The 26,947-nt window shown below is 37.8% G+C and overlaps 1 pseudogene; it reads right to left on the reverse strand.

Annotated features, from left to right (window-relative positions):
- Positions 1 to 11,340: 11,340 nt before the first annotated feature.
- On the reverse strand, positions 11,341 to 13,676 carry LOC113308910 (annotated as a pseudogene).
- Positions 13,677 to 26,947: the final 13,271 nt, after the last annotated feature.

Genomic DNA, 26,947 nt, shown 5'->3' on the forward strand with positions numbered 1-26,947 from the left:
TCATCTCCTCAATTCACTTTGTACGACGACACCGGAAATGCACGTGAGTATATCTCTCGATTCCTGGAGTCCCTAGGCGAATACGAATACAATCACATTCTTCGTCTGAGGGAGTTTTCTAAATCGCCCACCGGAAGAGCATACACGTGGTACAACAGCATCGCGCCAAACAGCATCCCCAACTGGTGTGACATGGTTAGCGCTTTCTACAAGAAATATTTCTTCGTGTCTGAAAAAGTTACCTTCTCGGATCTAGGAAGGATGTTCCAACGAGATAACGAACATCCGAATGATTTTGTCAAAAGATTCAGGATTCAAGCGCTAGATTGTCATGACCCGAGTGACCAAACAACAACTGGTGAATTCCTGCATCAATGGTATGGCTTCCATCTATCGTGCCTTACTAGAGAACCTGCGATTCTGGACGTTCTCTGAACTCCATGAGGCTGCCAAACAATCGTCCACGACGGCACCAACATTGCTAGAAAAAACCAGGCCAGTCAAAAACGAAAACGCATGCGAAACCCGAGGAAGTAGACGTCTCGTCAATAAGCAATACAACTTTGGTCCCTCCTCCGTGAGCGTAGTAGAAGAAGGAGGAAAAAGGAAGGCCCTAGCGGCAGATCAACATCCTAAGCGTGCAGCACCAGCACAACGATCAGCTCCGCCACGGATGGCCGCCGCTAAGTCTCCCATGCGTCATCACGAATCTAGAGAAGGTGTCTTGGATTTCCCATTCCCGATCGAGGAAGTGATCGAACTATTAGAGACATGGATCCAGGACGATGTCATCAGACTACCACCTCCCAGACGCCCACCGACCGAAGCAGCGATGGAGCACCCCAAATTTTGCCAATATTACCGGTTCGTTCACCACCCAAACAGCGACTGCAACAGAGTAAAGCATATCTTCAAGGAGAAAGTAGAGGCAGGGGAACTTCAGCTGGGAAATGAGGGAGTGCATAGAAATCCCTTTCCAGTCAGGAATTGCGAGATCTATGGGGAATCCGTACACGAAACTGTACAAACCATGATGCAGCATGTGTGCGAAATTCTCTACTTTTCCAAGGCGCAGCAGCGTCAATATATCTTCACGGCCCTCAATCGCGTCGTGTCGGGCAAAAGGCTTTTTCCTACTATGGAAGTCGCGCCAAGAGCCCAAGCTCTCTCAGGAAGCGGTACTGAAAAGCACAACTGGTGACTGCTAACCACGGACTATTTAAGAGGCATTGAATTCGGTAACACACTAATCGACGCGGCCTCTGACTTCAACATCGTTACCTTCAAGACTCTGAAATCTACGGGATTTTGAAGCAAGAGGCTACCCATTCCCCGTCATCAAGAAACCGGAAGTGGAAGCCTTGAACGCGTACGGCTACGTTAACCTCGAGATCAATATAGGAGACGCTATAAGGCATAGCAAGTTCCACATTGTCAAAGAACTAAGTTACGACATGATCTTGGGGCGCTCGTGGGTACACGACAACAAAGCAAACTGGGAACATCCCCTCTGCCGATGTCGACACCCGAAAGAATCTCCAACAAGCCGTCCAACCTGTTGTCGTATCAGCGACTTACCAACGGAACTCGATTACCCGGAGAAAGCCCGTTGGTGCTGACTCATAGATTCCAAACGCAAGTAAGTCTGGTCGAACGATCTTTTCTACAACCAGTTATTTCTTCTCTTACCCCGTCATGGGGACTCAGTACGATTACCAGCACGGACGCTGTGAAGAGATGTGAGTGGGGCGCCGGGCCATTCAAGCGCTTCGCCAAGAATTTGGAAGTTGCAGTCAAAACTGACGAGACCAAGATTCAAGCGGTTACACAACACCCGAACTCGTTTCAAATCGGAGATATGGTGGTCAAAGCGACCTCGTTTCAAGTCGGAAAGATAACGGTAAAGATAGCTGTTCGAACCGATTTACCCAGTGAAAAAGAAGACGAGTCGTATCTGGTGGAAGACGTCCTTCTGGGTGGTTATTGCAAGCTCATCAACATCGACAAGCTGGAGGGCGTGATAGTTCACTCGCGATGGCTCAAGCCTTTCAATACCTAAAGCGATGTTCTACTTTCTCTTCCAGCACTCTTCCTTTAGTATTTTCTTCAGCAATTTCTCTTTCCACTCAATATTTGTATCCCACCGAGATGAATGCACCACTTGCATTCTTCATTAGGGTTTCGTTTTTTATCTAAAGCATACCTTTCGTTTTTTATCTTTCGAATCTCAAAAAAAAAAAAAAAAAAACACATACCAAATAAATCCCAAATCATCGAGAAACCATTAACCATCAGATCACAACCATAAAAGCCGAAACCGTGCCAGAAATACCTTATTCAATTATCCAAAGCTCTAAAGGGAATAACGTAGGGACATGGAAAGTCGAAAAACCTACTCTAATGGAAGATTTGAGTCTTTCAAATAAGAAGTTTAATTCAAAGATGAGAAACCGCAAGCGGGATGCTAATTGGCGAAACCCTAACTTCGCCTCGAATACAAAGAAGGTAAAAATGAGTCTGCAAAGCATCAAGACGACTACGCAACAAATAGAAACAATAAAAAGGAGAAGCTATTCATCGAAATCTGATGCGCGAGTTGCCAATGCCTCGGTCAGATCTCTTTCAAGCACTTTCCCCAATAATCTCTCAGGCAGCAAAAGTTCCATCCGAAAGCCGCATCAGTAGTAGAAACCTCAACATCCCACCCGAAAGCCGTCTCAACAGCAACAACATCCGTCTCTTTCCCGAAGTCCGCTTCAACAGCCGACCCAGCATATGCCACCATGACTCCCCCAATGTCACCGACAACCGAAAGTTGTTTTAGTTTCATCAAACGCAGCGTCATCTTCCTCGAAAGTCTTCTCAGCGACCTTTCGAGGAGGATTTCCAAATTCATTCGCATCAGAATCAAGGATTATGACGCCGTCTTGGACAGGGAAGTTACGTTGGCTTTCCCCTAAAAGTTTCACAAACTCAGTCTTTCGTCGTTTAAAATGAGAACCGAACTGTTCCGCCCTAGCCCTAGCTTTCCCATCTGTTAGCTTTCACTTTCTGATACAAGTCGTCGCACATCTCACTAGTGGAAAATGAGTGTTTTACCACCCACATAAGAGACCCTCATTGATGGTAGTCAGACTGTTGACAAAAGAAAGCGGTCTATGATATAATAAAATATAAAAAAAATCCAATCTCCTAAAAACAGTCTCTAAATATTTACTATTTTACCCTCATTCAGAGACTGATTCCGCTACCCATGATTAGTGTCAGATGAACGGCTGAAAAATGTTTGAAATTTGAGCCATTGATCTAGATGAATGTAAGGCTTGATCGTGACTTCGTTATTATCGATGTATATGTACTCGTCTTTATCTCTGTATCCATTATCTTTATTCTCCCATACCTCTTTCACTAACTTATAGCAGAACGCATCGCCCTTTTTTCTCTCTCCGAAAGTTTAAACATTAATTTTCTCTCGATCGACCTCCACCATCTTCTTCTTCTACAATGGATCCAGATCCGGAAGGTAAAATAGAGGTCAATACCCTCAAACAAATAATCGATTTCAATGGTAATCTGTGTGTTGTGAGGTCGTCTGCCAGTGTGCCCAGAATTGCGTGCCGGAAAGTGAAATCGTCCATTATCCATTTCTTGTGTTCTTTAGAGTCTGGTGGTGCATCTGATTTTGGTTGTTGGAGGACGTATGAGACTTCGATGTCGGAGAGGATGAATTCGATTTTGTTTTTCCAGATTGGGAATTTGTCTCCGGAGCTGTTGAGTTTTTGAGTTGTGGTTAATTCTCTATAAAAGAATTCTGAAATCATGACTGATTGATTGATCGGATTGAGCTTGAGATTGGGGTTTTATGAATTGGGAGAGTGTGATTTTGAGATCAGTCTCTGTGTGGAATATAGAGAGACCTAATTGAGATTTGGGGAGTCATAAAATCCGTCTTACGATTCATTAGGGTAATTATCTATGTCTCAATTTTATTCATCATTTTCAACTATAGAAATTGATTTTTAATATTAGGGTTAGGGTGAATTTCGAAGCTCTTGATTTTCCTGTTTGTAGTTTCGATTAAAGTGTTATTTTTCTTCATTAGAGTTGTTGTTTACTTCAACTGGTTCGTGTTGTCATTCCTGATAACGATGGTGTGGTGGTAGTGATGAAGTAAAAGATGGCTCAGTTTGCTAAGAGATTGTTGGTTACACTGCTCTGTTCTGTGAGGTGAGATAATTAGTTTTTTTTTGTGTCTTTAATTTGGGTTTTAGAAAAATTCTGATTTCATGGGTTTTAGAAAAACTCTGGTCAGGAGGCAGCTGTTCCACCAAATGCAACTCTTCTGATTTCTTTAGAGTTTATCTCCTGGAAGATCGTGACAGAAGTAACTCCTGACAAGAAAGTCATAAAGAAGATTCTTAAAGAAGGAGAGGGATATGAGAAACCTAATGATGGAACTGTTTCCAAAGGTAAACCAAATAGTGTGATGTATGAAATGGCTCAATATGATCTCATATGATGCTGAATGAGAGAATTAATCTAAGCTCATGTGTTTATATTTTTTTCATTGAAGTTAACCGGGAAGCTTCAAGATGGAACAATATTTTTGAGAACGGCTCCATTTTTTGGTGTTGCTATTTTAGAGGCTCTTGTTTCCGCTTCTGGGATGGCAGTTGCAGGTAACAAAACATAAGTTAGTGATTCCTAGGTCTTGTTCCATTTCTTTTGATACATCAAATATAATTATTCAAAATAAGTTTGGGCGCTTGTAAGTTTGATGTTCAAATAGTTATTTTTAAGGTTTCCAAATTTCAGAAATTTGAGCCATTTGAATAATGTAACATGAAAATGAGTCATCCAAAATTCCATTGGATGTACTAAAAAAATTATGTAAGGATATCTTGGCTCACACTTGACCATGCGAATGTCATACACGATTTTAAAACCATGTACTGAAAGTTGTAATAGGTTTTATTAATGAGCCAGTTCTGTATTAAATAGGTCTGATGATGCCCTGATATAGAGTCCCATAATGCTCTATAAATTCTGTAAGTGCACTCTAGGTTTATATTTTATACTAAATGGACCAGGTGCTATCACTATGATAAAAACTTCCTTTTTTGAGATATTTCTTTGTTCTTCTCTCTTTAGCTATTATAAGTTTTTATTTCCTTTTTGCGGCTAGTCTGTTGCATAATATAATATTTAGATTGGTGAGAATCTTAGATTGTTGAGATTCTTAGTTCCATCTGCATATTGGTAATATGAGGTTAAAATTAAGAATTTCACTTCACTAAAAATATAGAAGTGTATATAGTTAAGTGTGTGTGTGTCTCCACCTTTTAAGTTTTGGGCAATGATAATGTGCTTATTTCAGTACGATTGAAGCTGTGTATGCACATTATCCATGCACATAATTCTCTACACATTCTCTATTATTTGTCAAGACTTTCTTATAACTCTGTGTTTATGCACATTCTATATTATATAGAAGAATACAAGTCTTAATGTTTGTCGTGTGAAAGATGCCATGTGTATATGTAGGATGTGGTAATGTTCTTCAACTGTAGCAATACTTTAGGTAATATGAATCTTTATGTGGTATCAGTCTTGTTTAGAGTAATACTGAAATTGGACAGGTCTACAAGAATGTAATGCAGAATTGAGAATCGTTAGGTGTAATTTAGTGAAACTAGTAATTTCATAAGATCATGAATTTATAGTGCGACTCGATAACTATGTCATTTACATTGGATGAAATTTGTTTGTTGTTATATCTGCAGTGAGGAGGATAAGAGATAGTTTATGGAAGCTATGCAGCTCAGACGGTTGATGTGATCAAAGGGATGAAAGAGATTACTCTTGTTAAGAAGACTCCTGAGAATATATTGGAAGATCAAGGTGTTACTTCCAAATAGATCTAAGGTATACTAGATTCAACATGAAATGTTATCGCTTTGGGTTTTGTCAGTTTAAGTAACCTACTTATCGGTTGTTGATTTTGCAGATCTGTTGGACGAATTGCAAGACCATGTTGAATCCATTGACATGGCGAACGGTAAGTTGATTCCTTTGTATGAATTAGTGATATTTGATTTCATGTTGTATGTAAATTAATGTTTTGGTATGTGCTTGATAGATTTACGTACAATTGGTAATTGAGTGCACGCATCCAGGAAAAGCATGTCGAGGTTATAACTACCATAGTTCAAAGCAATCATAAAATTCAGCTACTTGTAATGGAAGATCGAACCCCTGCTGGCTAATCTAATCTCAGATCCAGATGTTACTGCTCGAACCGCACTTGGGTAATATAATGCAAGTAATATATGCCGTCTGTTCTGTATGCATGTCATCGGTTTAGATATGCAGCTTTATTATCTATACTGAGGATGGTTGATGTTCAATGACGTCACTTGAAATACTTATAACCTCTTATGTAATTTCTATGGATGTCTTTCATCTTTGATTCGATACAACAAGCCTGGAGTTGCTGCATTCAGTCTGGAAAATGGTTATGGAGCTTTGAGGGATGCACTGGATTCAGATGCTGTTAGGTTTCAAAGTTAATATGCTCCTCACTTGATTAATTTTATTTGTTTTTACTGCTTCCACACTGGAAAATACCGTATTAACATTTAAATAGCTTTTAAACATGTCTTCCTTTGTTGATATCTATGATTGTGAAGGTTAAGCTGCTAATTAACCACCAATGGTTATGTGAATTCGATTTCTGATGTTGTTATGTGTTCTTGAATTTTGATGTTGATTTTGTTGTTGTGTATTCAGGACTAATTAAGAAGGTGGTGACAGACTCGCAAGATTTGGTGGTCCAAGAGGTAGAGCACCAGGAGAGTTTGAAGGAGTTAAGGTTGGTGCTCCAGTAGAGTATCAACCATAATTTAAGGTTTAAACCTAGTCCCTTGGTTATCAATGAACTGTTTATGATTTTTGATTATCAGTTGAATGCAAGGGATTTTTCTTTTGCAGGGTTCACAGAGAAGAAGCCGGTTTCTGCCAAGAACTTGTTACAAGCTGCAGGGGTTTTTCTACTTTGGATCCCAGGAACTCATTGATAAAATGGATATTTTAGGTGAGTCATTAGAAGATGGCTGAGTTATTTACCTTCAGATTGAGAACAACAATGAACCTTTAATTTTATGAATGTCTATTTTCCTTTTTCAGGGAATTCTACTAACCCAAGTGAAAGAAAGAACCTATAAGGATACAAACTTGAGTATGAACCATTGATGTCATGAATCGATCTATTGCTCGAGGGCCGAAGAAACTTTTGTTCCTGCATAGATTTGTCAGCGAGCCGGATATAGGTTGAACATATTGAACTTACCTTCAAGTTTCTTGTTATGAACTCAGAATTTCATCCATTTTTGTGTAAATTTAAACCCAGTAGATAAAGGAATGAATGTTGAATTCTCAGATTGAGTTTATTTGGAGTTTCATTTCAATTTGAGTTTGGGTGTCATTTGACTTTAATTTAAATTTCTTTTGAATGAATGAATATGGAATTCTCAAGTTTGAATTTATATTTGAATTTCAGATTGGGTTTCATTTGAGTTTCATTTGACTTGACTTTGGCTTGACTTCCATTTGACTTGACTTTGGCTTGACTTCCATTTGACTTTACTTGACCTTGACCTTGACGCAGTCAGATTATTTCAGATTTAGCCATTCAGGCATTTCAGCAAATTTGAATCAATTTTTTTTTTATATTATAATTTAAATCTGAGACTCACGGTTTAGGGTCTGTACCTCATATCCTTAAAATCAGTCGTTATTTTGAGATACACGGCTAAGGGTCGTACAAAACAGCTACGCTTTATCAGAGACCCCAATAGAGATGGTTAATAATGGTCGTATAACTCGTATATATGACTTGTCCTGACGGTCGCGGAACTTCCGTTTTCCACTAGTGGCTACTCTTCCAGAATCAACTATTCTGGTCTCAACACTCTCTTCGCTTCCCTCCCCAAAACCAACCCTTCTCCTTCACTTTGTGACCGAAGCAACTCTGGAACGGACATTTCTTGGTTTAGGCCGGATTTGTACATATTGATCTCTCGAATCTAAAGTACTCCCGTGCAGTACATTGTTTAGGGTTTAGACTCGTTTTGTCACCCACACACACGAAATTACCAAAATCAGTAGAAACCGTTTTCACCCTCAAACAGCTGGTTATTAAAGAATTTGAATCCACTGCTACTCTTGATTTGAGGTTGAATTGCACTAACTTGAAGTTGATTCCAAAAATCGGTGGTGTTGTTTCTCTTCAAAATTTTACACCAATTAGTCTCATTGGTGGAGTTTACAAGATTACCTCTAAGCTCCTTAATGAAAGAATGAAGAAAGTAGTGCCTACTAATATTTCCAACTTCCAAGGTGCTTTTATCCAAGAAAGGAAGATAAATTATGGTATACTTATTGCTGCAGAGTTAATAGACTCCAGAATGAAGCAAAATAAGACAGGTTTAGTGTGCAAAGTGGATTTCGAAAAAGCCTTTGATAACATTAATTGGATTTGTGTTGATTTGGTTTTGGAAAAATTTGGTTTTGGAAACTTGTGGAGGAGCTGGATTAAATGGTGTTTAACCTATGCTATATTTTCTATTCTCATAAATGGTGAAGCTATTGAGTGTTTTAAGAGTCAAAAAGGCATAAGACAGGGAGATCCACTATCTCCCTTTCTCTTCATTATGGTTGCTGAAATTCTATCTGCAATGATTCAGAAGGCTGCTGCGATGAACCTTATTTCCGGTTTCCAAGTAATACCAAATGGTATAACAATCAATCATCTGCAATTTGCTAATGATTTGATTGTTTTCTTGGATGATACTGAGGAACAGGTAACAATCTTCGAAACATTTTATTTGCTTTTGAGATAGTTGCCGGTCTCAAGGTGAATTTTAGAAAAAGTGCTATAGTGGGAATTGGAGATAATCACAATGAAGAATTGTATGCTGCTAGTTTTGGTTGTCAGATAACCAACTTGCCAATAAATTATTTGGGCATCCCACTTGGTAGCAGATCAAAGACAAAAGATATTTCGGAGGTGATAATCTAGAAATGTCACCAAAAGCTAAGTACTTGGAAGAGAAGACACTTATCAGAAGGACAAATATTGATTCTGGTAAATAGTGTTCTGGCAAGCTTGCCTATTTATTATCTTTCTATGTTTCAGATGCCAATATCGGTTGTTAAGGAAATAGAGAAGATAATGAGAAATTTCATTTGGGGTTCTTCTCAAGCAAACAAGAAAATAAGTTGGGTAGCTTGGTTCAAAGCTACTATTTCAAAATCCATAGGAGGCATTGGAGTTAAGAAACTAAAATTGGTTAATAAGGCCTTGCACTGTAAGTGGGTGTGGAGATATGGTAGAGAAAAGAAGGCTCTCTAGAGATCTATCATACATGAGAAATTTGGCGGAAATGAAAACTCTATTTATCCTTCTGCTTATTATAAATCTCTAAAACACAGCTTATGGGAAGGTATCCTGAAATCTAGAAGCTATGTTGTTCAAAATTCTAAGTTAATATTGCAGAATGGCGCATGTATACTTTTCTGGTCAGATATTTGGGTTGGTGATATATCGTTAAAAGACAAATATCCTGCAATATATAAACTCTCAGGGTCAAAAAAGGCAATAGTTAAGGATATGCTCACTGAGGGTGGAGGTTGGAATTTCAATTTAAAGAAGTCCCTAAATGAAACTGAAGTGGATGAAGTTGCAAATTGTTTAATTTTAATAGGTGACCTATCAGCTGGCATTCTTAGTGCAGAAGAAGAAGATGAGTTAAAATGGAACTTTGGGTCTGAATTTACAGTTGCAAACTGTTATTCTTCATTGGATATACATGGTTTTTTAAGGTTCCCATATAAACAACTGTGGAACAGAAAAATTCCACTGAAAGTTTCTTTTCTTGCTTGGGCACTTTGTTACAAAGGAGCACCTACTCTGGACTATACTGAAGGCTGGGAAAGTAACTAATAGATAATGTTTATTGTGTCAGTCTGAACAGGAGACAAACAACCATCTTTTCTTGCATTGTTCAGAAACATGGAAAGTTTGGCATTATTTCTTGGACAGCTTTGGAGCTCACTGGGTATTTGCAGAGGATGTTAAAGCTAATCTATGGGAGTGGTCAAACAAAAAGAGCACAAACATTATCAAGAAAATTTGGGGTTTACTCCCTTTTGTGATTTGGTGAACTATATGGACAGAGAGAAACAATAGACTTTATAGGAATCTCAGAAGGAATTCACGACCAACTGATTATTTCTGTCAAATGCACTTTGTTCAACTGGTCTGTACATACCAATTTGTTTAGTGGTTATTCTTTGAGCACTCTAATATGTAACTGGGATGGACTGGTGAGCGGCGATTAGTCTTTTCTGGCGGCTTTATAACTCTTATAACTTCTCATCTTTTCGATGAGAGTTATTTTTAATTGATCTTGCCCTTTGTTTTGTCCCAAAGAAAAAAAAAACCATTTGATCCCACAGCACATATTTACTAGGGATGCTGTGTTTTCGGGTTACTAGATATACCTAGCCCCAAGTCATCATCTAATGGCTGGAAAAACCGAAAAACTTGAGCACACTACATTATTGCACAAACGAATTACAAAAAATTCGAAAATTTCACAATGGCCTGGGGGATTGGAGCCATGAAGATAAATCTCCACACCAACAAAGGTTGAATCTTCAGTTTGTTTTATTAATCTCCACACCAACATAGGTTGAATCTTCAGTTTGTTTTATTTATTTATTTTTGAGAGGGAGGGTTAATATTTTACTGAACTCCAGACACTCTTTGAACATTCAGTCAAGAATCTCAAGACCACCAAAATGCTTTTTTATGAGGACCCCAAAGGCGAATTGCAAGTTGAATTCGGCATGTCATGCACATTCGTCGTAGGTCCTAGTGATTTCTGGCCAAGAGACAAGATATAAAGGTAGCTTTTGCACAAGATTCAGCTTAAAGGTATTTTTTTTCTTCATCGTTTGTACTGTTAATATCAAATGAAGAATTAACCCCAAACCAGAACCAAAACCTTTTGTCCTGGAGCAAGTCCAAGATAGGCTAGGGACTATCAGGTAAAGAATTATCCCATAAAAATATGGTAAAAGTTTTTATGCCGACTCGCCTGCCTAGATATAAAAAGTAACCAAAAAAGAAAAACACATAATTTGAACTATGTTTGGTAAACCCAGTTCTTAAAGTTGTGACTTCTAGAAAAGTGAAATAAAAAGAGTAGAAAACGCAGATCAATAATATGAAAGGGTTTTGGTATTCAGCTTTGGGAGATTGGGAATCTACAAATATATAAACAGAAGTAACTCATCCTCATTTGCTAAACTTGCACCCTCATGCCCATAAAATTTTGAACTCGTATTGTAGTAATAAGTGGCCGGGAAAACTGACTGTAGGTATAAAGGTCATCTTCTACCTAACCAGCATAAGCTGCAAATGGGTCAGCATCAATGGTGTCTGCTTCCACTGCTACTCCAGATGATGTATTAAAACCTAAACTCACTTTCGAACCCCCTCGACTGCTGCAAGGTCTGTGCAAAACCCTGGTACTTGTGTACGTCTCCATCACTGACACTTCTCCTGGCGTATTTCATCGACTCCTCAAAATGAGCTGCTCTTATTTCAGGTACTTCATCCTCAACCCCGCCCTCTTCCATGGTTTGTGGATTGTCCTTTCTCTTCTTTTCTCTCTCAATATTCTGAAACAATACATGGCCATAAGATTGATGCGTTGAGCTCTAAGAAAAAGGAAAAAAAAATTGAAAGTAAAATGTATTATGGTTTCTTCACAAAGATTCTTTTTTGTTACCGGTCCAAAAGTCAAAATCTTGCGCCACCTGGACGCCCATGTCGATAACAGGCTTTTTGGGCTGGCTCCAGGGGCGGTCTAAATATCAAGGTTAACATCCAACTTGTAAGTTAAGAAGTTGATCAAGGCAGCAAAAAAAATAGAATGAGGGATGATACCTTCTCAATGTTCTCTCTGATGGCATACTTGCACGCGCACTGGCATATTTCTGTAATATCAGCTCCACTAAAGCCTTCAGTGTGCTTAGCAAGGACTTGAATGTCAACATTTTTGGAAACAGGTGACTTCCTAAGGCAGGCCTTGAAGATCTGAAGCCGAGAAGCTTCATCTGGCAATGGAATGTAGACTAACTGATCAAGACGACCTGGTCTCAGCAATGCAGGGTCAATTACGTCTGGCCTGTTCGTGGCACCAATTATAAACACAGTCTTCTTTGCATTCATTCCATCCATTTCAGTTAGAAGCTGGTTCAAAACTCTATCACCAGAACCGCCCGCATCCCCAATGCTATTCCCCCTCCGAGTTGCTATAGAGTCGAGTTCATCGAAGAAGAGGACACATGGTGCAGATTGTCGGGCCTTGTCAAAAATTCCTCTAACATTGGCTTCACTCTCTCCAAACCACATTGTCAGCAACTCAGGGCCCTTGATGCTGATGAAATTAGCCTGGCACTCGTTTGCAATGGCCTTTGCCAGAAGTGTCTTCCCACAACCAGGAGGACCATAGAGCAGAACCCCCTTCGAAGGTGACATGCCAAACTTCTCGAACATTTCAGGATGCTCCACTGGGTATTGAACAGTCTCTTGAAGCTCCCTATTAACAGTGCCAAGCCCACCAATGTCCTCCCAACTGACTTTGGGACTTTAACATTTGTTTCACGCAGAGCAGAAGGATTGCGTGTTCTTAAAGAAGTATGGAAGTGCTCATTCGTGATGAACATGGAGTTCAGTGTTTTAGCATCAATTGTTTCATTTTTCAAGTCAATCACGTCCAACTTTTCTCTAATGCATTGAAGTGCAGCTTCATTACACAGAGCTGCAAGATCAGCACCAACATACCCGTGAGTATCCTTTGGGATCCTTTCTAATTCGACCTGTAAAGTGAAAAATAAAACACGATATTAGCCTCAATATGATAAAACATAAAGAGACGAATATGTATTAAAACCTCATAAGAAAATTGGAGGCTTAAGTGTATAGCTTACATCTTCAGCAAGCTTCATGTTCTTTGTATGGATCCGAAGAATCTCAAGACGCCCAACTTCATCTGGAACACCAATATCTATTTCCCTATCAAACCTTCCAGACCTCCTCAAAGCTGGATCAATGCTATTTGGCCTATTTGTTGCCCCGATAACAATAATATGTGCATGAGATTTTATTCCATCCATAAGTGTCAGCAGCTGAGAAACAACTTGCTTCCCACTTCGCTGTAAATCTTCTCTCGATTTGGAGCAATTGAATCTATCTCATCAATGAAGATGATCGATGGTGCCTTTTTCTCGGCCTTCTCAAATGCCTTCGTAAGGTTTTTTGCACTCTCCCCAGGCCAACTGGACATAATTTCTGCCCCGTTAATACAAGAAAAGAAGGCACCGGCTTCGTCCGCAACAGCTCTGGCAATCAATGTTTTACCGGTTCCAGGAGGTCCGTAGAGTAAAATCCCCCGGTTTGGTGGCTTAACACCAATTTCCTTGAAGAGCTGTGGATGCCTAAGTGGGAGATCCACCAACTCTCTGATCTGAGCCATCTGCTGTCTCACTCCACCAACATCATGATACCCAACTTTGTGAGGCGATGAAGTTGAGAAAAAACTACGAGAGTTTTGATTGAAGCCCTGCCTGGGAGTTGGGTATATGGAAAAATTAAGAATTGGGGTTAGAAAAGTAGGGTTTTTTAACGTTGGTTTTGTTGTACCGACAGAAGAAGATGAGAGAACGGTTTTTATCAACTGCTTGTTGATTAAACATGAAATTTTCGACATTGTTCATTAAAATTCTCACTGGAATTTGATCCAACTGATTAAGTTAATATATATAGTGTTGATTTTCTTTTCCTAAACCCGTTCAAACAAAGACACTTCCATATTTATTTTTTTCTTTTAAATCTTGCGTGCCGCATAAGAAACTCTAACGAGCCAATGAATCTTATGATGTGTTTTCGGGTTACTGGATACTCAGGCCCAATTTAAGTCATATTCAGGTCCATCTAACCGTCATCTTGATGTTTGGCTAGAAAACCCGAAAAACGTCCACCCCATGTTAAAAGATGTTAGGCTAATCCCTATGGGCTAGATTGAACTGATAGATTGGCCAAAAAGTGTTGCAAATCATGAAAAAAGTGTGGGAAAATTTTTTACACTGCTAGTTGATAGTTCTGTCTCTCAGCAACTGCTCGCAGTTCAACTATCAGCGAGATTGAAATGTTGAACCGTTCAGCGCTCAAAAAGTGATCTAAACGCTGAACCATTCAGCGCTAGGAGAAAATTTTCTGATCTAACGGTTGAGATTTAAAGCGTTGAACCGTTTAGCACTGAGCGCCGAACGGTTCGGCGTTATATGGTGGTCCCGCTGCTAATCTAGCTACTAGATTAGCCATCCATAGGACTTAGGAGGTTTCCCATGCTGACGTGAATGACCAATCCAACAGCTAGATATCTAGTCCATAGGATTAAGCCTTACACCCTGCATTCACAACCCAGCAACAGCCAATTTGCCTATCCACAATGGCCAATTGGGATATAGAGTAAAACTTCATTCCCTCGAATCCCAAAGCTGCACGCAAGATATCGTTGATTCAGATTTCAGATTTGTCGGTTCTGTACATGGTAAGCTGTATATAATGCTTAGATTTTCCTAAACTAATCTTTTTATATGCTGTGGACAAAAGGACTAAATGTCATTACTCGTCCAAAACCAAGTAATAACAGCTCATGATAGAGGAGAGAACAAAGAAAATTATTGGCGGTGACACTTGCTGTGTGCCGTAACCCTCATAGTTGTGAAATTGACCACATACATGAACCACCATCTCTTCCAGACATGTACCATCTCGGGTTCTCTTCTACACGAATAAAATTCGAATACATACATATGGTCCTAAAGCAACTTACGTAGTGCAGGTACGTAATTCATGAATTATCGGCATCATATGTACATAAATGGACCACAGGGTACAGTTTTAAAGCGCTTGTATATATAGAAAAGAAAAAGGAAACAATAATTATAGAAGATTTATCAAAGTAGGCATTTCTAGTAAAAACACTAAAGGTACAAAACTATGACAGGGTGAGTAAAGAAAACTATGCAGCTAAATTTTGTTACGATACAGTAAAATTGCAATATTCTGTGATTAAAAAAATGCAGCAAGGCCTGTTTACAGTACTGTCTCTTTTGAATATGTTCCTGGTCAATGACCCACATGAAAATGAGTAGCATCCTTACATATGATAGTTCAAATTAACTGTGCTGCTAAGATCAACTAGTAAATCTGCATGCACGAGCACTGCACATATTGCTTGGGTAGGAATCATATGATGGCAGCAAAAAATATTTACATTAGGATTAGGGATTCTATTATGGCAGCAAAGAGGATCCTTGTAGAAATATTTATCTGTACTCTGATAACTTATAGGTGACTTACTCAAGACTCGTTGAAAAAACTAATGACAATGATAAGTGAAAAATATGATAAAGATTAATTAAAACTGTTCAATTGTATCTAAAATAGATGAAAACCGTCCATTTAAATCTACCGATATATCCATGTTGAGAGAGCTATAAAGTGATACCTTACTGATTAGCACCTGCGCGCTTGTGCCAATTTCACGCTGCATATGCCTGCAGTTACTTGAAAATATATTATAGCTGCAGCGTATTTTATGATGACCAATGGTTGAAATAAGTGATCAAACATACTGATACAAGTGACAAAACTTATTTTGAAGAGGTAAGAAAATATGTGTGTGTGTTTATAATTCTGAACTTTCAAAGCTCACCTTTGGTGTAGGGAAATTAACCTATCATAGAATAACAAGTTTTCCAATCACAACAAAATGAATCGGATGCGATATATGAGTGGATGCATATAGTGATCAATATATGTGGCTATCTAGAATCTAGATGTGTAAAGACATAAAATGCGCAGAATGCAATTTCCCATTAGAAGGAGACAACTTGTCTATATCACCATAAACATGACACAGTTTACTAGCTAAATTAACTAACTTGTCTCCTGCACATGCCATAAACCGAGACTATATTTCCAGATAAGCTGCCTATAAGGATAAATAGATAGATTTCAACCTTAAAATTAACATTAACATGTTTGTAAATTTGCGTTTATTAAAAACATTTATGATCTAACACATTTATCACCACAGAACTTAATTAAACATTATATCATCCGACTAGTTTTCATTTTTGTATCAAAACCAAAAGAAAATGAAAAGAAAAAAGACTGGTTTGCATTTTAGTGAGCAAGATAGACTGCGATGTATCATTATTACGTCATTCCTTTTATTGCAAGAAAATATTCTCCAATTTATACCCTTGAACCCTACTGCAACAACCATTTATAGTTTGATCAAGTAATTATTCGTTTTTGGAAGATATTTTTTCTCCTTTTTGGAGTTATTACTGGAGATGTAGTACCAACAATAAATCACACAATATATGTCTTTAGACAGAGAAAGATGTGCAAGGACCAACTTGCAAGATCATCATGTCTCTAAATGGTCCACTCATGTACAATATCAATGATGTAAGGAGATGTGATAAAATTTAGTCTCTCATACTTAACCTTACTTATGCATTAGTATCTAAGATTATAAAAGTTAATTTATTCTTGTTCAAGTTCCAAAATCTGCAAATAAAATCTTTAAACGAGAAGGTCTAAACATGAAAATCAGCATACTTAATTTAATAGTTAACTAATAATGAATCTTGAGTAAATTCAAAGACATTATGGTCAGTCTGTCTCACGACTCTCACCTTGACATTTCTCGGGTCTTCTTCTTCTTCTTTAATCTTGAGCCATCTCAATCAAAAACATGGTCAGAAATAACTGGACTGGACTGCATATATCAACATTTGGAAATTGTCAAAACTAGTTATAGCATGTTAGATAACGAAATCTACCTTGATGTAATGATGCGAAGGAAGTACTGTTAAGGCGAAGGGTATCCAAGGTAATCATTTTGTAGTCACTTATGGCTAATGCAGCATCATCAAGATTCTCATCTCAAAATGCTTTAGTGTTGACATTGAGTGATCACAGCCATCACTGATACGTGAATCTTGATGGTGCTACATCTGCAAAGAGTGACTGTTTCAATCATTCCATCCCAATAGTCATGCACACATACATCCCAGCCATTAAGGGTAAACTAAAAACATCATGAAATATCACATAAATTCTGTGATGATTAAATCCAAGAATTTGGTATCTGTATGACCTCATTCCATAGGAAAATCACATAAAATTTATGATGATTAATGTAGATCTTCATATCAAAAAGCATCTAGAAACAATGACATAAGATGTGAGTCTATTACTATACTTCAAATAAACACAATTATTCTTCAAAAAAAAAAAAGGGAAAACAAATCCAACAAAGAAATCTAAGAATTTACTTATAGCATACCAATAAAAGTCTCATACAGGAGTATAAATCATGAAGTCTAAAAAAAAAAGAAAAAAAAATTCATAAATAATGGTTTGTAAAAGAACCCATAGAATGAAGGAAATAAATCTACAAAAGTAGCTCATGACTTTTGCTTAATCAATAGAACTAAGACACCCCTGAAGAATATTGAGACTGCATTTTTCTCAAATTAGGGTTTGTGAATCATGGTATTCAAATCAGATTAGGACAAGAAAAGCTATCAACATAGATTTTAACTGTTGAAACTTTGAGATCAATATCAAACCACTTAGTAGAACACTTCTGGAGAATATTGAGAACACAAGTTAGAGATAACTGAGAGAGACAGAGAGTAAGCACAACAGAAAGATAGAGATCTATATATATATACACATCTATACAGAAAACCAATAAGACATCAAAGGTAAGATCAGACATACGTGTTCACCCAATCGCCTTGTGTTCTTGTACATAATAGCTAGGGTATAAGAACTCAAAAAAAAAAAAAGGAGGAAAACAAAAACTTAGTAAATGACTGAATGAAGAAGAGTCTTGGATTGGATTGAAACAAAATCATAAAAGCTTTGTAAAGATACACATTAATTTTTTACAGCTATACATGTATGTACATATATATATGTTGTTGATTACGAATACCTACTTAGCATGTGATATCATTATAAGCTACCACGTGTTCAGATTTATACACTGAAACATCGATATGTGATACTCCATTTATTTTTACTTTATTGAGTAGACTTTTCCTTCTTAATTACTTTATGGTGGGTTTGGATGTAAAATTTTAAAGATGGGATTTATGGTTTTAGAGGATTTGGTGGAATTATGTTTCCCTCGCTACATTTGGTTGCCCAAATAATTACGTTTCCGACGGGATTCATTTTTCCAGCAAATCCTCCATATGGAGTCCGACCCCTCCCCCCTAAGATTAGTTGGGAAACTTATGAGGGGATTTATGGATCCATTTTTTTTTTACTCCAAATCCCATATATATACCATTTTAAGATTCGTAGGGCAATGTCAAACAATACATGGACTTTAACACAAGAAAATTTTATGAATCCTAGGAATCTCAACTGAGTTACCAAACATTCGAGGGATTTACATGAATCCCAGAATTTGCAATCCCGTGGGATTACAAATTCCTGCAAATTATGAATTCTGCAACCAAACCCACCATTAGTTAAATTTAAACCTTGTTTGGAACCCTAATCTTTTTTTTACTTTGAAACCCTAATATTTTACTTTAGCTATCCTGGACAGTTTTATATACCAAAAATTATATTTTCATCTTTCTTTTAAGATTTTGTTTTGAATGTATACAGAATTAAATATTTTATAATTTTAAACGAATCTACATTTATAGTTAAAATTAAAAGGTGCAAATATTTATAACCAAGATGCAAATGTATTATTCGTTCAACTAGATTAAATCATTTGGTCGAAAGTATTTCAAAAAAAAAAAAAAAAGAATACTCTTCCATTCATGACCGCTTATGTATGGTACAAGTTGTTGTTTTATTGAATTTGTTCTATCGGTGTACGCTTCAACTTTGATCTTTCTTGCTTAGTTGGAAGTGATGGCCCTTTAGCTGCCCCATTAGTAGGCCAAGTTACATAAATTTACAAATTTATTCCTATTTCTAACGAGTGAGGGACAAATTTTACGTTGTAGCGACATCCGAGATAAAGAAAGAACAACTTAGTTATCAACAACTACAGCCTCTGATTTATTTAAAAGAGTATTTAAAGGAAAACCTCAAAAGATATTTGTGTTGATAGAATGCACTTGGCAAACTAGTAATGATGAACAAAAATATACAAATTCAAGACGCGGAGCTAGCTTGTGTCTTGTGACATGGATAGATTTTCCCACTCAGCGCAGGTGGCTCCCAAACATATTTCTTAATAAAGATCTTTTGTTTGCCTACCCATAACTGCGGTACTGCTAGCTCTACCCTTGTGCAAATTCATCTAGTTTTTCTCTTTTTACCCCAAAAACCTTGTGCTCCGAACCAACAAGTAAATGCACTTTTCCCCTTTAAGTTTTAAACCAAATGCACTATTCATTCATGTGCAATAATTCAAACCTTCAAACTTCAAAGGAAAGAAGAACTCTAGAACATGAGGAAGCAGCTTTTGTAAAAGGTAAGTGCAAAATTTCCAAAAGAGCTCGACAGAGAACCTGCAAACTGTTTAATTAGTATATCTCGAAGGAGGGATACTAGATTCTATTTCTCTTTTGCAATCAACATATCCACCTGAAGTAGGTCCCACTTCCGTACAGTTCTTACGTGGATTTCAAAACTTTTTCATTTTTAAATTAATAAAATATTTCCTTTTGCTTGCTCGTCAGAGCACGGATTTTCTGGCATCAATTTCCCATCAAACTCACTGATCAATGTTGTTCCGCCACGTCAGGAAATTACATCATTTTAAAAACCAAAAGATTTCGGGACCCACGTACCGGTCTGATTAGAGATTTCTGTCCATTCGATACCCCACTTTTGTTGGAAAGCCATCATTTGATGCGCGAAAATTTATGAACCCTGATTTTGGGAAAACCTAAATCTTCCGGGGCATACAAAGTAATAGTCCTAACTTGGGTGACCTTATAAGGAGTACTCTATGGGGTAGTTCAGTTGTCTGTATGCCCTTAAATCCTTTAAATTACTAATCTATCTCTAAGTCTAATACAAAAACCTAAAATCAATAAATCTAAAATCAGTTTCATAACCCCTTCTTCTTCCTCCTCCACGTCAAGCCAAACCCTTCTTCTTCTTCCTTTTTTTTCATCGTATCATCGCGGAAATTTAATCGTCGATTCGTGAAAATTTAGCCGACGATTAAACTCATCTACATAATGGGTCGTCGTAAGCCAGTATCTCGTTCAAATCGATCGATTGAACAACCTATTGACGAAGAAGAAGATTTAGAGAGTGAAGAACAAACTGAAAATCAACCAAAAAATCAACCGGAAGAAGAGATTGATGAAGAACCAACTCCAGAAATGAGAATAAGAAGGTTAGTTCTACAAACCCATCTCGTATTTGATGTTTTTGATTGGTTTGGTCGATTTAATTCGTCAAAATCATGTTTCTGCGGCGGTGACAGTGTATAGTTTGGCGCAAAACAAATCTTAGATGTGCGCCGAGCTGTTCTTGAAACTGAACCTGAAAGTGCATATGAACGGCTCAGGGTAAATATGAAATCCGTTTTGAGCCGAACTTAATGACACAGAGACTTATATTTAGGATCGGCTTATTCGATGGTGTTAGTTTTGTGCCGATTATGTTTTGTGAATTTCAGAAATTTTGCATGTGCGTTGGATCGGCTTGTATGGTAGTATTAGTTTTGTGCCGAATAAATGTTGTTTGAATTTCAAAAATTTTGCATGTGCTTAGGATCGTCTTGTATGGTTGTATTAGTTTTGCGCCGATTAATGTTATTTGAAATTCATGAATTCTTCATGTGTAGGATCGGCTTATTTGTATGACACAATTTTGCGCCGAATAAATGTTTCAGTTCATAAGTCTAGATTCGGGTTATTCGATAATATTAGGGTTGCGCCGAATATCATTGTTAAAATTCCATAAATTTTACAAGTGTATAGGATCGACTTATTTATATGATATCATGTTGCGCCGAATACATGTTTGAGTTCATAATCATAGGTTCGGCTTATTCGACAATATCGGTTGTGAGTCGAATATATAGGATCGGCTTATAATTATTTTGTGGTATGAGCCGATCCACTCTCTGTGTAAGCTAATAAAAATTTCAAGACATGATTCGGCTCATATGTGTTATTTCGGGTAAGCCGAACCTTCTTATTTGTTGACAAGTTTTTGGCTTTTCAAATCCATATTTCATATAGTTTGTATCCCTTTGTTGTTCAAAACATACTTCTAACTTTCATACTTGTGTCAGGCCTAATGCAGCTAATAAGAGGAAGAAGATGGAGGTAACACCTTCTACTTCTAAAACTCCCGATCCTCGAGGAGGAGATAAGAAAAGATTGGGAGCGGGAGGTAGAGGAGACATTTTAGAAGAAGAAGCTGAACAAGGAAGAGTTGGAAGATAAGAAGAAGTTTATGATAATCAAGAAGAACATGAAGAAGTTCATCAAGAAACACAACCCCAAGGAAAATCCAAGAAAGACAAGAAAGGTAAGAAGGTGGCAGAACCCGAGAAAGAGAAGGACGATGATGATCGACGGATCACTGGTTTACACATTCCTGATGAAGATGACGTAATTACACCTCGATCAGATGGTTTGCCTCATGGTCTTCCGGAAGATGGAGGAAATGTGTTGATTGGTTATGCCGATTCTTGGGAGAAGAAAATTTATGAGACTCCTGATCACAACCGTGCAGTCCGAGTATTGAGACACCAGAGGGAAACGGAATGGAGTCTTGATGAAGAGGTTCCTGAGGTGATTGCTTACGTACAACGTAGTACTTTATGGCCTATCATCAATTATGGACATAAGGAATATGATAGTGTGTCGGCCTCTGCCTTTACCGAGCGCTTTTTTCCAGAAACTTACACATTTCAATTACCTTTTGGAGAGATGACAATCACTCCTGATGAGGCTAGTAAGATTACAGGCCTTAAAGCAAGGGGTGTAAGTGTGGATGTTGTTTTTTATGACATGAGTTGGGATGAGCTATACAGTTTGTACCAGGAAAGTCTTGGTTTGGGTTCACACAAAACTGAGTTGGAGTTTTGTCGATCAGTTAAATATGTCGATACCATTTGCATACCAGGTGGCAGAAATAAGAAGAATAAGAAGATCAAGTTGACTAACTTGAAAAAGGAGTTTGAGAACACAAAGGAAAGAGTAACACAAGGTTTGTTGATAATGGATCCCGTCAAAGTGAAGAAAACCGGAACTGCCTACTTGCTTTATACTCTTGGTAGAGACATCTTTCCCGACACTACCGGAAACAAGGTAAATGCTAATTATCTCCAATTGGTAAAGAATCTTCAAACTTGTAACAAGTTTGCTTGGGGAACGGCTACGCTTGCTTACCTGCTGGACAAACTTGCCACCGTGTCTAGGTTGACAAGTACAAACATCGGAGGGAACTTCACTTTGCTCCATGTAACTTTTGGGAGTTCAGATGTTCCGCTTATAACCATAAAATCTTTTAAGCCGAACTTTTTACTTACTTGGTTCGGCTTATAATACTTGATCCATATAAGCCAAACAGTTCTCTGAGTTTGCAAACTTTATTCTTACTTTGATGTTTCCAAGTAAAACTTGTTTCTATCAATTCAATTCCTTTGATTTTTTTAATGTGGTTCTTTGGATGTAGGTTTGGATAAATGACAATTTCCCAATTTTGAACTTGGCCAAAATATTTGAGAAAGATGTCGATTATGTTGATACAGAGCCAACTGCAGCACGGTACGCGTACGAGAACTCTAAGAAAAGGAACAAAAAGAAGTTAGTGGCAAGTTTGAGAGAGACGTTAGACCGCCTTGGTGTTGATGATGTCACTTTTCAACCATATGAGAAGGAAGATGAAGAAGATGAAGTTGTTGAATATGAGGATATGCTGGTAGGTATGTATCATGGGCCATTGTGGTACCCCGGTGGTTATGTTATATACGATCCTAGGAGAGTACTCCGTCAATTAGGATGCGTCCAAAAGGTTCCTTTGTTTGACGAGAAATTCAGGTTGTTACCAAAGAGTGGTAAGGGAACTAAAAGCACCAGTTCATCTTGGGAACCAAAGTATGATTCTGATCCCACCGTTGAGTTTTGGAATAATTTATACAATCACACACTAGATGCGTCCAAGTTAACACCTTTACTTGATGATCCATGTAAAGAGGATCCGGGCTATATGGATTGATATAACCAAACTTCTCATCCCTTCATTATCAATAAGAAAAGGCAAAAGATAGATGATAAGGGGAAGGCGAAGCCAATCAAGATCACCAACAAGTCTACTTCTGAAGATGTAGTCAAGGTTTTCAAGATTATGGTAAGAATGACTTCACTTTATACTATTTTCATATATTAGTTATGGTAAAAATGTCTTCAACCTCACGGTTATAAGTTGTTGACAAATGACAAAATAGGTTGCCGCGGGTAGGGAGATGTTGGAAAAATGAAGGTCAAACTTGGTTGCAAAACACCAATGACTGTGGAAGAACAAAAATACATCATCAACAAGTGGGATGCAATCATCAACAAAGGACAAGGACCCTAGGAACCCGAACAAAGGCCCACCACTAAGAGGTATCGACAAGTTGGTGAAGGTACAAGCCAAGGTGGTGCTACCGGCCAACCCGGTAATGATGCGTCGGAAGATGAAGACCAAGATGGAAGAAGAGGTGGTCGTGCAACTAAGAAGAGGGGTCGTGGTTAAATGCCCTTTTATGTTTCCAAGTTCCTTTTAATGTTTTTCTTAAGTTTTAAGTACACTTTTATGGTGTTGCAAACACCTTTGGTTTTAGGTGATGAACTTTGTTTTTAATGGTGCTGGGATTGGGTTTTGGACACCTTCATTTCATGTTTTAATGAATAGCTTAACAGTTAATTAGCTACTTACTACCTGCAATTTATAAAGTTCCGCTTATCCAGAAATTTGAGTTATGCGCCGAATTTATAAAGTTCGGCTTATCCTGTAATGTTAGTTACGCGCCGAATCATTTGTCCTTCAGGTTCGGCTTTCTCTATAATTTGAGTTATAAGCGGAGCCTAAAAAATCATTATCGGTGTAATCCAGTATATAGTTTGGCTTAAATCTCGCCAATATGGTGAGCCGAACCTGTAAAAATTTTCAAAAAATTTTAAAAAAAATAGTCGTTACTTATATAGGTTCGGCTTATGTTCTAAAATTCCTATAAGCCGAACTTTTACCTTTTTTCACGAAAATCTAGGAACGACTCTTTTTTTTGAAAGATATAGTCGTTGCAAAACTATATTCTATATATACCTACATGTTGTTTTTTTCATATTCTTAACCACATATGCTCAAAAATGGCACCCCCAACTCCTAAGTTTACTCTAGAAGAAGATTTATCTCTTTGCACTAATTATGCATCATATTATCCAAATAAGGGTGGAGAACGACGAGTAAATGGTCTGATGAGTATGTACTACTTGGTTAGAATTCATGAAGCCTTCAGCACGGAAACAGGTAATCCTCACAACCGGGATAGTGCGTCCTTGTTTTGCCGAATTGACAGTATTAAGAAAAAAGTCACAGACTTCATAGCTTTAGTTCGGATTGCGAGTCGATATCGACTCAAAGGTGAAACAAACTCTGAGATTGAAGTTCGAGCTCTAGAGGAATGGCGACGATGGAAGGGAAAGAATTTCAAATACAAAGATCACTACCACATTCTTAGAAGGTTTCTCATTACCCGTTTAGGATATTAGAAATTAATTGCAAGCCTACTATGTAGCAGGGATGTAATCCACAATTTCTATGAATTTGAAAAGTCTATTTGGAATGATATAATAATTCTTGTATTCATGAATCATGAAAGGTTCGGCTTTCTTTAAAAATATACTACAAGCCGAACCTAGCAAAGTAATTCTGGTTTTTTAAAGTTTTTAGGTTCGGCTTGCAGTGAAATAATATTATTAGCCGAACCTGACAAAAAAACTCTTGTATTTTTTTGTTGTCAGGTTCGGCTTGCAGTGAAATATTATTATAAGCCGAACCTGACAAAAAACCTCTGGTTTTTTTTTGTCAGGTTCGGCTTATAATACTCGTTATGTGATAAGCCGAACCTTCTCCTGTGTTCATGGTTCCAGTTTGCAGAAAACGACACGTTCCATAACTAAAAAGTAAATCATTCAAGTATTTAGTTTTGATGGGTACATGTAACTGCAATTCTAGTCAAAATATCATCCTCATCATACACGAAAATCAAAAGACACAAAATAAACGGATAAATCCATGAAACATTTTTTATGGAGATCCTAAATGAATATCATCCTCTTCACTGACCTCTTTCTCATCCTCTTCACTGACCTCATTCTCATCATCTTCACTGACCTCTTGCTTATCATCTTCATCCTCATCACTTGAAAACGTAATTACTTGTCCACTTGGAGGCTGCACATGCAAAAATTTCCAAAGATCCATTTTTGTCGCATAATTTGCACACCAATCCATCGCAAAATTATTTTCAAATCTAGGACAAAAGGCTGCACTCATCAAGGGTGGTAATGGGCAACCGGGTCTAAGTTTGAGGCCGATAAAATGATAATTTTGAACAAATCCAAGAACAAGTCTTCTATCCTTTACACCATCATTGCAAGGTTTTGTTGGAGGCGCGTAAGTAAAGCTACTACCCGTCCATGCGAAACAATGTACGACGCAATTGAATGTCTCCGCTATTAAAAACCCACAAATGGGCATTGCCATCAAATGTTCTTCGGTAATGATAAAATCCCCATGCAAACGACGTTCAAATGCAACGTACTCCGCTGCCACCCCTGCATCTTTTCTTGGACCTGTTCTCATCATTGTCTTATAGAATTCTTTGTTTTTACGTAGGGTTTGTAACAATCGTTGCCGAATATAGTTCACTTCATTTTCAGGGGGCACCGGATTATTCCCTTCCGTAAAAGGACCAAGTTGTTCCGTCGTGACGTAATAACCACAATTTCCATCACCTTGCACGTCGTCAATTGCTATAATATGCTCATGAATTATTGGCGATAGATCTTCCAAGTAGTTATCGTATATAAAATTGATATGCCTCATATACTTACCGGACTTATCTCTTTTGGGTCCTCTCATCCTACCAATTTCATGTACGGTCCTTTTCTCCTTTATCTTAGTTTGTGAAGGATACATCTTAGCCTTCCCCTTGACATCCTCTTTACTATCCTTTGCTTGTGAGGATAATAATTATCATTCACCTCTTTGTTACTTGTTTCCGCTTTTTGAATACTCTGACGACCTCGTTTTTTTTGGAACTTTGACTTCTTCCTCCTTCATCAACTTCTCAATTTCTTTCTTTTCCTTTTCAAACCTTGCATCATGGTAGTCAACGCCGGATGGATCCCTTTTATTAGCCAATAGTTCCTTGTTGGCTTGTCTAGTTTGAAAATTATTCATTTTCTTACTCTTCCTACCTTTCGGGTCACTCTTCTCCGGTTCCAAAATATTTTCTTGGGTGAAAGGATACATGACCGGCATCATGTTGTCCCATAGGAATTTCTTTTGAGGTCGGGACATATTCCTGTACATCTCCGCCAATTTTTTTCCCATTTGTCGTGTCCCATATCTCTAGATCATCCTCATCTTCTTCGGTTGGGAGAGGATCGAAGCTTAATTGTTTCCAAAAATGATCAATATCCTAAAATGGTATGATACCATCCTTGTACCGAAGTAGTTCGTGGCGGCATGGAAGTCCCATAGATGTCTTCATTGTACAAACACACTCTTCCT

The sequence above is a fragment of the Papaver somniferum genome, chromosome 9, assembly GCF_003573695.1.
Source record: "Papaver somniferum cultivar HN1 chromosome 9, ASM357369v1, whole genome shotgun sequence".
Taxonomy (NCBI): Eukaryota; Viridiplantae; Streptophyta; class Magnoliopsida; order Ranunculales; family Papaveraceae; genus Papaver; species Papaver somniferum.